Raw genomic sequence first — 12,615 nt, 5'->3', positions numbered from 1 at the left:
CAAAGAGCTGATATCCTATCTTAGAATGGTCTTCTACATAAGTGCAGATCTTCTGAGTTGATTTGGTCCATGAATCAGCAGTCATTGTAAAAGTGAGACCACCTACTGCATGTAATAAATGGAGATGTTGGTATAATTTTGAATTTCATATTTTCCATAACTATGAGTTGAATATGCTAAATGCAGCACTTTCCTTGAGGTACTTAGGTTGTCAAGTATTGAATCAGATTGTCTGCTCTGAAAAGCAGAGGATAGCTTAAGGTATCATTTGGAAGATGGCAAGCTGAAACTTGCATTACAGCAGTATTAAGACACTGTGACCAATATCCCAAGGATACTTATCCTATAACGTACTATGCTTATCTTTATGTAGTATGTCACAAAGATTTGCCATAGATATTTGTACTGGCTATTTTTAAGTCAACTTTACACAAACTAGAGAGATAGGAATAGAGGAAGCCTCAATTGAGGAAAAATGCCACCATAAGTTCTAGGTGTAGGCAAGGAAGCTTGTGGAGCATTATCTGAAATAGTGATTGACATGGTAGAGCCCAGACAATTATGGGTGTGGTCACAGATGATCTAGTAGTTCTGGGTTCTATAAGAAAGCAGCTGATCAAGCCATAGGAAGCAAGCCAATTAGCATCATTCCTCGATGGTCTCTGCATCAGCTCCTATTTCCAGGTTCTTGCACTCCTTGTGCTCATGACTAAATGTGACCTTCTATATGGAACTGAGGATACAAACCCATTCTCCCAAGTTGTTTTTCATCATGGTTTGGTTTTCATCATGGTGTTTCATCACAGGAAATGTAACTCTAAGTAAGACAATCATAAACACTCTACTATACAAAATAAGCCTGTATTTTCTTAACATTCTTCTCTTTGCTATGCATTATGCTTTGTACATACTTTCTAAAGTTGTTCTCTGCAGAGTTGCTGACACTTTACATTATTCATAAAGTTTTAGCATCAAAATTTAAGGAGAAAGGTTCATTTTTCTAAGATGATTCTTGCTTAGTTTTATTTCACACCACTCCACCTTTTATGGCACAATATAAAATATCATAGGACAGCAGCATCCATGAATCATTTAGTGTCCTAGAATATATGAACGTAATTGTCATCTAAAACAATAGGAATTGCATAAAAGAATTTTCCTGAACTCAATGAGCATATCTTAAATCCAAAAAAATGTTTCCTGCTCAAAGAAATCTTTATCATGGTGTAATGAGCAAGAGAAAGTAGATCGTGTAATTCAATGCATGAAAAAAAACAGAACTCAGACCAAGATGGTTATTTAATAATGGAACAGATCCTATTCCTAATACTCAGAATGCTTGATATATTATGTGAGTTAGTCCAATGTATTTCTCTGTGGTAAGATACATTTTGTTTTAAGATTTCTCTTTCTTCTACAAGTGATAAGTAATTAAAAAACTGAAGATGCAATGCTTGTCCCCATCATGAATCATACCTAATTGTAATGCACACTTTTAGAGACACATTTAAAGTATATCCATTGTAAATTTTTATGTTGTACATGAAAAAAGTGGCTAATATTGCAAGTAGGTAATAACTTTACAAATTATATGGAAATGAATGCTGCAAATGTGCAGGCACCCTTTCATTTTAGATGTATATAATAGCAGTTCAATCCATCAAACAATCATCATTCCAGAACTCACCCCCAAATTCATCATTGACTTTTTATAATTAACAATGACCTAGAAAATAAGATCTAAAGGTTATTTTTTTCCTACATTATTTTTAAAATATAGAGGTAATTTTATAGCATCTTTTTAATAACAGTTTCTCCTTCCTTGTTTTCAATTCTTTTTTTTCTTTGTGTGTTTATTTGATTATTTACTCTTCTAGAATCTCAGAACTTGAATAGAATTAGCTAGGAATAAGGTCAGAACTGAGGACTTAGATAGAATTGAAAATTATGTCCAGAGTACTAAGCTATATTGTGGGAGAAATTCAATGCCAGTGACTATCATGTGTGTGCTCATGAATAGATGATCCCCTTCTTAAGACACATTTTTTATGCAGGAGCTCAGAATGAATGTTAATAGCTTTGGGTGAGGGAGAAATGGTTTCTTTGTTATTTAGATTTCACATCTTGCAGCCTTTGCTTTCTCTGAGTATCATCTACAAAATACAGTGTCCAATATTTTTTTAGAAATTGCTGAAAGCAACTTGAAATGGAATTTGATAACACATTCCAATAAAATAAATTTTGACCAAAATTACTGAGAAAAATTATGAGCATTGCTTTATTTATATATCTAAATTTTGTTCTATCATTTGTAATAAGAAGGCTATTTCCTATATTTTTAAACTAGTTATTAATTTTAAATGTCTTTGATTACATACCTTTGGAGATAATAATGAATGTTATTTCTCTTTCTCCTACATCCACTGACATAATTAAATGATTCCTGATTTATTCGTGTGGGGTTCCAAACAAAGAGATGCACATAGAAAATTACAAAGAAAGAAAAGAACTCTTTAGTTAGGACAGAAGAGCTAAACACCCTATTACCACATTATAGTGATTTGAATGGGAATACCTTCCTTTCACAAGCTCATATATTTAAATGCTTATTCCCTAGTTGATGGAACCTTTTGGACCTGTTAGTAGGTAGGACATTGTTAGAGGAAATGCATCACTGGGAGCTGGATTTTGAGGTTTCAGAGTGCCAAAACACTTGTGGTTATTTCTCTCTCTTCCTCTTGGTTATAGATGAGTTACAAACTTTCAGCTACTGCTACAGCACCATGTCTGCCCACATGCTGTTGTTCTCTCCACAGTGATGGTAATAGACTCCAATCCACTGAAAGTGTAAGCCCTAAGTAAACCTGTCTGTGAATTGCATTAGTCATGTTGTTTTTTCACATCAATAGACAATGAACTAACACATACACAATTCAAAATAACACTGAAAGGAGTTTGAAAATTATCAAGAAAAGTATTGGTTATCTTACAGAGACATGCATTACAAATATCAAAGAGGACCAACAAATGTTCCTGACATATCCATGCTTCTAGTATTATTTGTACTTCTCAAGAATTGAAACTAACAAAGGAAATAAAAATGAAGCAGTATAATAAGGCTAAAGACAAAATCTTCATAAGAACAAAAAGAGCCTATCTAAAATCTACCTGAGATGTACCATGTGATAGCTTGATCTGACAGTTAAATTAACATGTTTATAATGTGTAATAGACAAAGATGATTCCCCTATAAAAGATTATTTTATTTTCTCTTGCCTAGACTTAATTCTTCTCTACCAGCTGTACTTAAAGGATGTATCCTTCTGTTTTAACTCAATGAACACCAACAAGAATGATCTGCAATGAAGAAAAAGCCTAAAATACAAATGCTCATAAATAAGACACTAAAGTACCCAAAATAATGCATTGGAAAGATAATAACAATTTGTCAGAAATATGTATAATATAATCACAAGTTTTGTCAATTTCAGTTATCTTGCATTTAAACAATCTCTAACCAAGCAGTCACCATGTCTGCAAAACCATACATCCATGCAAATAAACCTTCCGTTTCTTTGAACTGATTTTTTTTTCCATCTGAAGGATTTCTGGATATTTTTACCTCAATATGTTCACTGAAAGTTTTCAGGGTGAAATTTGGCTCTAAATGTTATTTATCTACATTTTGCTATGCGAAAATAATAACACACATTCAAAAACCTTTCCTGCATATCATAAACTAGGTAAATGGAATGCCTTAGAAAAGTTAATGTCTCTGAAAAATGAAAAGTAAAAGAAAAACAGATAAATCTAAAATTTTAGAAGAAAAGTATATTATCATGAAAATATAAAGCAGACTTTAGAAATCAATTAGGATATTTAAGAGAGTCATGAACATGAAGAAAGCAAACAAAACAACATAGTAAAAGATATGTGTATGACTCAATTTCACCGTGTGCTCTGAACTATGAACGTCTTCATGTAATAAACATAGGTTTCTTTTGCCAGCAGTTTGAAAAAAAAATTACACAGAATGACTCCTAATTATGGATGCCCAATCTTTTCTTCTCTAAAGAGCACTTACCTTTTTTTTATTTGATATTTTATTTATTTACATTCCAGATGTCATTCCCCTTCCCCATTCCCTCTACCCATTAATCCCCTATCCCATCCCTCCTCCTTTTTTGCCATTATATTGTTTAAATTACATGCAAGTATTAAGGTCAGTTCTAGATTGAAGAGTTAGCAATACGATAGATGCAAATAGTCCAGGAACTAGGAAGACAATAAACCCAGATAAAGAACATGTACAACAATAAACAGAGTCCTGTGATAAATCCTGTGATCACTACTGCTAGGGGCTTATCAGGATGATCAAAATATCTGAGTATACTTCCCTGTCCTAGCTCAAAATCATTTATATGCCTGAAGCCTACTTCTTTGTTCTAGCTTAAGATTTAGATTCCTGCCTGAAATTACTTCCTTGTTCCAGCTCAATGTCAGATTCCTGCCTGTAGTCCATTAGTTTATTTCTTTGTTGCCTATGTCAAATTCCTGCCAGGCAGCCCAAAAGCTCTCCACATCTCCCCCATTTTATTGCATAAACCAGACTGTGTCTTAGGTCATTCTGACAAAAAAGTCTTTCTTACCCATTGTGGAATATGCAATATCATAAGCAATGCACTTCTGTTTTAGGTTGGTAAGACTCTGCACAGAATCTTACCTGTCCTTGGCTTGCCAGCCTGTTAAATTAATAACTCTGTCTGAGGGTCCATTGTCAGTCACCTCATGTACTTTGGCTGCCAGCCTGTTGATGTAGTTAGAGACAAGATTTAACATGATGGGCAGGAATAAGTATTTCCAGGACAAGAAGGGCTAGCCTGATCAAGCTATATATGACATTCCTGAGGGTTGACTAAAATGGAAATATTGACCTCAGGCCATGGATAATTTTATCAGCATTATCTGCAGCATCAAAGCTCAACAGAGCAGCATTTTTAAATTCATAATCTCAGTATGCAAAGTTAACACACCCAGAGAGGTGTTAGGATTACGCCAAATACCCTACAGGTATCTTTAATTTTTTTCTAATTATAATAACAATCATTGTAAACTTTAGAAGTAACACTACTCCAATGATATTTGTCATGACACTTGGGATGGCTCCTAACTTTTGAACCCTGAACCTCTTTCATATAATTTGGATAGGTTATAGAGCATCATCCATTGTTCCAGATACCTATATAAATCTTTTTGTATACTCAATACATTAGTAACATTTTTTTTTTTTTGGCTAGATGGTTAACAAAAATAGTTGTCTTAACTCTTTGTGTCAATGTTATTATAGAAGCAGTGATGCTAGCAATTAATGAAATTAAAGCTGTTATACCAGCAATAATCAAGCCCACTACTCTTTTGCTTCGGGTTAAAGCCTAGCTCACTTCTTCCAGCACTTTTAAGCTTTATTCCGAGAATCAAGGATTTCTAATACTCAGGGCAGTAAGAAAAAAGCTGGTTGATAGACCCCCATAACATGCCAGGTTTCAACATACTAACACAATTGGAAATTATATAGTCAATGCAACTTATAATAAATACTGTAGATTTCTAGGCTAGTATATGATTGAGTCCTAATAGCTGGTCACTTTTAAGAAAAATACAAAAGACATTATAATTTCTCTTTTTGAGTCTCTGTTCTACCAGGTCTAAAAACTTGAGGCAAGGCAGCTTGTCCCATCTGGAATATAGGCAAGCAAAGTTGGGTCAGGAACATATATATGTCAATACAACTCCCCAGTCACCCTGGTCAGGGCACTCAGCAAGCTCACAGGTTGGTCTCATTCTTTGTCTCAGCAACAGTGTGTCTCACCAATCTTTTTAAAGTTCAATGGGCCTCTTCAACAATACCTTTTCTTTAAGGATTATATGAAAACCCCATAAAAAATTGTTGACAAAAAGTGTCTTGACTGCTCGACTACAATTGCCAGGTCCATTGTGCTTTTTTTTGGATATTTTATTTATTTACCTTTTAATGCTATCCCCTCTCCCATACCCCCCCCCCAAATCTCTTATCCCATCACCTACTTCCATGAGGTTATGCCCCCACCCATCCACCCATTCCTGGCTCTCTGCTCTCAAATTCTCTAACATTAGGGCATCCAAAATTTCAGGGACCAAGGCCCTCCTCTTCCACTGATGCCTGACATGGCTATCCTCAACTACCTATACAGGTGGAGCCATGACTCCCTCCCTTTGTGTTCCCAGGCTGGAAATTTCAGACCCTGAGAGCTCTGGTTGAGAATTGTGATTCTTCTTCTTAGAAGGACCAAAACACTCATACTTTGGTCTTCCTTCTTCTGGAGCTTCATGTGGTCTATGCATTATATCTTATGTATTGTAAGCTTTGGGGCTAATATCCACTATAGGGAGTTCTTTTGTGATCGGGTTACCTCACTCAGGATGATATTTTCCAGTTCCATCCATTTGCTAAGAACTTTGTGAATTCATTGTTTTTAATAGCTGAGTAGTACTCCATTGTGTAAATGTACCACATTTTCTGTATCCATTCCTCTGTTGAAGGACAACTAGATTCTTTCCAGCTTCTGGCTATTATAAATAAGGCTGCTATGAACATGGTGGAGAATGTATTCCTGTTGTATGTTGAAGAATCTTTTGGGTATATGCCCAAAAGTAGTATAGCTAGTCCCTCAGGTAATACTATGTTCAATTTTCTGAGGAACCACCAGACTGATTTCCAGAGTTGTTGTACCAGCTTACAATTCCACCAATAAGGGAGGAGTGTTCCTCTTTCTCCACATCCTTGCCAGCATCTGCTCTTCCCTGAGTTTTTGATTTTAGCCATTCTGACTGGTGTGAGGTGGAATCTCAGGGTTGTTTTGATTTGCATTTCCCTGATGACTAAGGATGTTGAAGACTTCTTTGGGTGTTTCTTGGCCATTCAAGTTTCCTCAATTGAGAATTCTTTGTTTAGCTCTGTACCTCATTTTTAATGGGGTTATTTGATTGTCTAGAGTCTAATTTTTTCAGTTCTTTGTATACTTTGGATATTAACCCTCTTTGAGATGTAGAATTGGTAAAGATTTTTCCCAATCTGTTGGTTGCCTCTATGTGCTATTCATGGTGTCTTTTGCTTCACAGAAGCTTTGCAGTTTTATGAGGTCCCATTTGTCATATTCTTGATCTTAGTGCATAAGCCATTGATTTATGTTCAGAAACTTATCCCCTGTGCCCATGTGTTCGAGGCTTTCCCCCATTTTCTCTTCTATTTGTTTAAGTATATCTGGTGTTATGTGAAGGTCCTTGATCTATGGACTTGAGCTATGTACAAGGAATTAAGAAAAGATACATTTGCATTCTTCTACATGCTGACTTCCAGTTGAAACAGCACTATTTGTTGAAATTGCTGTCTTTTTTCCACTGAATGGTTTCAGCACCTTTGTCAAAGATCAAGTGACCATAGGTATGGGGGTTCATTTCTGGGTTTTCTATTCTATTCCATTGATCTTCCTGCCTGTCTCTGTACCAATACCATGCAGTTTTTATCACTATTGCTCTGTAGTACAGCTGGAAGTCAGGGTTGTGATTTTCCAAGAAGTTCTTTTATTGTTGAGAATAGTTTTCATTCTCCTGGGTTTTTTGTTATTCCAAATAAATTTGAGAATTTCTTTTTTCTATCTCTGTGAAGAATTGAATGGAAATTTTGATGGAGATTATATTAAATCTGTAGATGGCTCTTGGCAAGATAGCCATTTTTACTATGTTAAATCCTTCCAATTCATGAGCATGGGAGATCTTTCCATCTTCTAAGGTCTGCTTCAATTTCTTTCTTCAGCAACTTTCAGTTCTTGTCATACAGATGTTTTACTTGCTTGGCTAGATTCACAACAAGGTATTTTATATTATTTGTGATTATTGTGAAGGGTGTCATTTCCCTATTTTTTTTCTCAGCCTGTTTATCTTTTAAGTAGAGGAAGGCTACTGATTTGTTTGAGTTAATTTTATATCCAGGCACTTTGCTAAAGTTGTTTACCAGGTTTAAGATTTTTCTGGTAGAAATTTTGGGGTCAGTTAAATATACTATCATATCATCTGCAAATAGTGAAATTATGACTTCTTCCTTTCCTATTTGTATCCCTTTGACCTCCTTTGTTGCCTAAGTGCTCTGGCTAGGACTTCCAGTACTATATTGAATAGGTAGGGAAAGAATGGGCAGCCTTGTCTAGTCCCTGAGTTTAGTGGGATTGCTTCAACCTTCTCTCCATTTAGATTGATGTTGGCTACTGGCTTGCTGTATATTGCTTTTACTAAGTTTAGGTATGGGCCTTGGATTCCTGATTTTTCAAGACTTTTATCAAGAAGCAGTGTTAAATTTTGTTAAATGCTTTCTCGGTATCTAGTGAGATGATCGTGTAGCTTTTATTTTCTTTCAGTTTGTTTATATAGTGGATTGCATTGATGTATTTCTGAATAATGAACTGTCCCTACATTCCAAGACATTTTTTTTTTGGTGGGGAGACTTTTAATGACTGCTTCTATTTCTCTCGGAGTTATGGGACTGTTTAGATGGTTTATCTTGGCCTGATTCAACTGTGGTAACTGATATTTGTCTAGAAAATTGTCCATTTCATCCAAATTTTTCAGTTTTGTTGAGTATAGGCTTTTGTAGTAGTATCTGATGGTTTTTTTTTTTTTTTTTTAAATTTCTTTGGTTCCTGTTGTTATGTCCCCCTTTTCAGTTCTGATTTTATTAATCTGGATTCTCTCTCTCTCTCTCTCTCTCTCTCTCTCTCTCTCTCTCTCTCTCTCCTCTAAATAGTCTGGCTAAGGGTTTATCTATCTTGTTGATTTTCTCCAAAAAACAGCTCCTGCTTTAATTGATTCTTCTTATAGTTCTTTTTGTTTCTACTTGGTTGACTTCTGCTCTGTGTTTGATTATTTCCTGCCGTCTACTCCTCTTTGGTGTGTTTGCTTCTTTTTGTTCTAGAGCTTTCTGGTGTGTTTGTCAAGCTACTCCTGTATGCTCTCTCCAGTTTCTTTTTGTAAGTACTTAGACCTATGAGTTTTTCTTTTAGCACTTCTTTCATTGTGTCCCATAAGCTTTGGTGTGATATGTCTTCATTTTCATTAATTCTAAAAAGTCTTTAATTACTTTCTTTATTTTTTCCCTGACCACATTATTATTGAATAGATCATTTTTCAGTTTCCACATGAATGTGGGCTTACCATTGTTTTTGTCATTATTGAAGACCAGCCTTAGTCCATGGTGATCTGATAGGATGCATAGGATTATTTCAATTTTCTTGTTATCTGTTGAGGCCTCTTTTGTGACCATTATATGGTCTATTTTGGAGAAGGTTCCATGAGATGCTGAGAAAAAGGTATATTCTTTTGTTTTAGGATGAAATGTTCTATAAATATCTGGTAAAAAAAATTCATTTGATTTATAACCTCTGTTAGTTTCACTGTTTAATCTCTGTTTAGTTTCTGTTTCCATGATCTGTCCATTGCTGAGAGCAGGGTGTTGAAGTCTCCCACTATTATTGTATGAGGTGCAATGTGTGTTTTCAGCTTTAGTAAGGTTTATTTTATGAAAGTGGGTGCTCTTGCATTTGGCGCATAGATGTTCAGAATTGAGAGTTCATGATGGTTGACTTTTCTTTTGATGAGTATGAAATATCTGTCCTTATCCTTTTTGATAGTTTAAGTTGAAAGTTGAACTTATTCAATATTAGAATGGCTATTCCAACTTGTTTCTTACGACCATTTACTTGAAAAAATTGTTTTCCAGCCTTTTACTCTAAGGTAGTGTCTGTCTTTGTCCTGAGGTGGGTTTCCTGTATGCAGCAAAACACTGGGTCCTGTTTGTATATCCATTCCATTAGTCTATGTCTTTTTATTGGGTAATTGAGTCCATTGATGTTAAGAGATATTAAGGAAAGGAGATTGTTGTTTTCTGTTATTTTTGGTATTAGCGATGGCATTGTTTTTGAGGCTATCTTCCTTTGGATTTATTGGGAGATTACTTTCTTGATATATATATATATATATATATATATATATATATATATATATAATTTTATATATATAATTCTAAACTACCAAGTAAAAGTAATATTGGGCAAGAACTTCAAGTCTTTGAACAAAGATACCAAAAGATGGAAATCTCCCATGTTAATGGATAAGTAGGTTTAACATAGTAAACCTAGTTAACTCAACAAAAGCAATCTCAAGATTCAACACAGTCCCCTCAAAAATTCCAACATAATTTTTGCAGACCTTTGAAAGAACTATACTCAATTTTGTATTGAAAAATAAAAACCCAAGGATAGCTAAAACAATCCTGTACAATAAAAGAACTTGTGGAGTTATCATCATCCTTGATTTCAAACAGACAGGTTGATCAATGGATTCAAAGCTAAGACTTATAGGTAAATTCTTACTCCTAAATATTCTTGATTTTTGACAAAGAAGTTAAAATTATACAATGGAAAAATTCAATGGTGCTTTTCTAACTGGATGTCAAAATGTAAAAAATGCAAATAGACAACTTCCTGAACAGAACACATGCAAGCACTAAGATCAACAATTAATAAATTGAACTTCAGGAAATTGAAATTTTTCTGGAAGGCAAAGGATACCATCAATTTAACAAAATGGTAATCTACAGAAAAATGTTTACCAATGCCCATTGGGCAAAGGACTAGTTTAAAAAATATATGAAAAATTCAAGAAGCAAGATATAAACAAAAAAAATAATCCATTTTAAAAATAGAGAATATAGCTAAACAGTGATTTCCCATCAGAGGAGTTTCACATAGTCAAGAAGCATTTGAATAAATGTTGAATAAATAAATTCTTAGTCATCAGGGATATGCAAATCAAAATGTCTCTGAGATTCTATCTTATACATGTTAGAGGGGGTAATATAAAAATCACAAGTGAGAGATCATGCTGTCAAGAATGTGGAGCAAGTGAACACTCTATTGCTGGTGAGAGTGCAAACTGGTATAGCCATTTTGGAAGTCAAATATGATACTTTTTCAGACAATCAAGAATCAATTTACCTCAACACCCAGGTATACATATGAGCTTATGGCATATACCCAAAAGACAAGTTATCCTACTTAGAACAACTAATTAACTATGTTCATAGCAACTTTATTATATTAATAATAGACAGAAATTAATGTCTAATTTCTGTTAATGTCCCACAACAGAAAAAGAAAGAAAGAAAGAAAGAAAGAAAGAAAGAAAGAAAGAAAGAAAGAGGAAAGAAAAAAAGGAAAGATAATGTAGAATATTTACACAGTGGAGTATTACTTAGCTGTTATAAAAACGAACATAGTGAAATTTGTAGGCAAATCAATGGAACTAGCTCAAGTCATGCTGGGTTTGGAAATGCAGATCCAGAAAGACAAACATAGTATGTTCTCACTTCTATATGATTATTAGCTGTAAAATAAAAAATAATCATGCTAGTTTCCACTGACACAAAAAGACTAAGAAGCAATGAGAGCTAAAAGTAGAATAAATGATATCCCTGGAAAGGGGGAGGATAACAGAATTCATGGACTGGAGGTTGGTGTGAGTAGGACCAGATGGGATCAGATGGGGACATGTAGGGATTGGATACTGGGAGAGCCACCTGGAGTTGGGAGCACTTTTAGGGACAAGGTAGAAACCTAGTGCATGGAAATGCCCTGGAATTTACGAGGGTTACCATAGGAAAGATTCCTAATTTTGTGGCATACAAAGCCTGAACAGGTTGTCTTCTGTAACAAGGCAAGGTTTCCAGTGCTAGGATTGAGACATAAACTGAGCTACAATAAAACATACAATTTGTCCTCCATGCAAGATATGCTGAAGTAAAAGTGATACAGAACTTGTGCAAGTGGCCAGTCAATGACTGGTTCACTTTAAAACCCATACCATTAGAGGGAATCCACCCTTGACCCCACTTTTGGGGCCAGGGCTCATAGACTGGATAGCCCAGACACCTGGGATGGAATTAAACACAACTGGCAATTTAAATAAAGTCAATGAAAATTATTCCTAATGATATTCTACTATATGTCTTGATTGGTTCCTAGCCTAATTATCATCAGAGAGGTTTCATCCAGCAACTGATGGAAACAAATACAGAGACCCACCCCCAACCCTAAGGTGAAACTCAGGGAATCCTGAGGAAAGGGGAAAAAAACAGCTGGAGACAGAGGAGACAAGGACAGTGCAAGAAATCTCACAGAATCAACTAACCCAGGCTGAGAAAGTTTCACAGACCAAAAGATCTACATGGGATGATCTAGACCCTCTGCATATATTTTACAGTTGTGTAGCTTGGCCTTCTTATAACAATCCTAATGGCATGAGTAGGGTCTGCCTCTAACTATTTTCTAGCTTTTGGGACTCATTTCCTTATACTGGGTTGTCTCATACAGCAGGTACCTAGTCTGCTTGCAAGTTGATATACCATCTTTGGTTTATATCTACAGGAGGCCTGCCTTTTCTGAAGAGAAATGGAAGTAAATGTAGGGGCAGAGTGAATGTCGGGTGAAGGACTAGGAGAAGTGGAGGGGGTGGGGAAACTGCAGTCAA

The sequence above is a fragment of the Arvicanthis niloticus genome, chromosome 4 (assembly GCF_011762505.2).
Source record: "Arvicanthis niloticus isolate mArvNil1 chromosome 4, mArvNil1.pat.X, whole genome shotgun sequence".
Lineage (NCBI taxonomy): Eukaryota > Metazoa > Chordata > Mammalia > Rodentia > Muridae > Arvicanthis > Arvicanthis niloticus.
Note: the sequence above shows the minus strand (reverse complement) of the source record.